Consider the following 2,198-nt stretch of genomic DNA (forward strand, 5'->3'; position numbering starts at 1 on the left):
TAATGAAGAAAGACTTACATCACCATTGACTTCATAAAGACCTCGTTTGGAGGTTTGGAAAGAACTGCACTCTCAGAGGTCATTCGAGCAGCAGTGCACCATTCCAACGCTTTGTCAAACTCGTTTGACACTAATTAAGGCAAAGGATGAGAAGGATGAGCTACATCAAGAGAAGGATGAGCTGCATCACTTGCCAACCGACGACGCTTCCTAGTGGCCAAATCCTCTGCTCCCAATGAGAGGAAGAGGATGCCAAACAAGCTCTAGAGTTGGAAATAGAAGCAGCACCTACTGGGACCGCACCTTCATCAGATGCCAACATAGTTGCCTCAGATGCTCGAAGAGTCTACTTTGGGGATGCATGAATGGTCTCTGCAGCAGGGGCATCAGCAGCGCCATCAACAATAGAGTGATCAAGATCTTCTTGGGAAGAACAAGCGGTCACTTCAGGTAGAAGAGATGTAAGGGTGACATTGGTAGAAGCTATGGGAATCTGACTTGAAGATTCACCAACAGTAGTTGCCTTACGTTTACAGGATTCACCAGATGAAACCACCACACTGGCCCCAACCTCCACCGATGGAACGATTTTCTTACAAGATTTCGCTCTGATAAAGTTCGGATTGATTCTGGGAGCCACTGTGTACACAGAAAGAGTCGTATCAGTACAAAAAACCAACAACAAAAGAAACGAAGGAAAACCCTAGTTCTCTGTCAGATATGAATTACTCAGAATACCCATTAAATAAACCCCAAGTATTACTACTGTGAAGTCTACTCAGGGGGAAGGGGAAGAGATTGGTGATAGCAAAAAGCTCACTTGTTCAGAAGCTGATAGAGTTATTGTTGGAGTACGAGGAATACAGAAGCAAGCAGGAGGACGGAATGTCGCTTTTGCAAATCTAACTTGTAGATAGCAGGATAGATGGAGAGTACCCTCAAAGGCTTTAAATAAGCCTCAGGTATTAAGATGACGGTTGAGAGCCAAAGGCAACCAACGGCCCAGATTGAAAAAAAGCTTCGAAATCCTCAACAAGTGAGATCAACGGTCAAAAGGAGGACACGTGGAAATAGGCACCTGATATGAGAATACCTCCAACCGTCGCACCGCCATTGGGATAATGGATGTATTACCAATTCATTGGAAACAATGAATGGTATACCAAAGCAAGAAAACGGTTGGACTTCGCAGGTAGCAGAAGGGAAACTTGTGAACTTTGCAATAAATGAAGAAGTAAGGAAGAATAAAGGCTAAGGTGTCACATCCTCCCAACCGGTACCCTATCTGGCATACCCGAGAGTGTGATCCATAGCCCGAAGATCAGGTATCGAGTAATCAACCTCCCACATAAACAATAACATAATAATGAACAATAATAATAAAAGTGCGGAAGATAAACCATAGATCCAAATAAGGAAAGAATGAATCATATATAAATCAGAGTACTAGATAAAATCAGAGTGTCTAAATCAGATATGTAAAGTGAGGCGAAATCCCACTCTACAACCAGCGGAAAAGTAGTTCTAAAAGAGAATAAGCAAGATAGAATCTAATCCCAATAGCAGGTACAATGGGTAACTAAATTGTTCTCAAATTTATAGACAACATCCCTATAAGTATAAATCTCATAGACAGCACAAGGGCGCTTCCACTCTATGGTCGGACTAAGCATCGTATGGAGCATAATCACTCGCGGGATCTTCAGTGTAATTGTTGTAACCACAATCACCTTCCTGGAGATATGCCTCTTCTCGTTGCGCTTCTTCATAGGGGCCGTCATGATATTCAGTACCTGTAGAATAGTCTAACAAACATTGTACAATAAAGGAATGAGTTTCGAAGAAACTCAGTAAGGCAGTTAAATCCATAATAACATAAATGGCAGGATTACAAAACAAACATAATGCAATATGGTATGAGACAAACTATGAATGTATGAATCTAACTCTACATATGCTGGTCTCTATTGGCAGACATGCTTTAAGTCATAGCACCGTACTTCTTTAGGAAGGTCTCAATCACTCATCATCAGTTGGTAATGGGTCCGGCATCCCTCGGGACATTCCATGGTTGGGGGTATAGGTCACCCCTCTCTCACATCACCATTGGTCTAAGTACCGGCGCATGTCAGGGTAAAGCCTAGCCAAATGCAAGTCTTCTACTTAGTTACATCAAGTCAGATCCAGATACGTCCATT

The sequence above is a fragment of the Hakea prostrata genome, unplaced genomic scaffold (genome assembly GCF_041222555.1).
Source record: "Hakea prostrata isolate BN-2017 unplaced genomic scaffold, UWA_Hpros_2 contig_28, whole genome shotgun sequence".
In the NCBI taxonomy this organism is placed as follows: Eukaryota; Viridiplantae; Streptophyta; class Magnoliopsida; order Proteales; family Proteaceae; genus Hakea; species Hakea prostrata.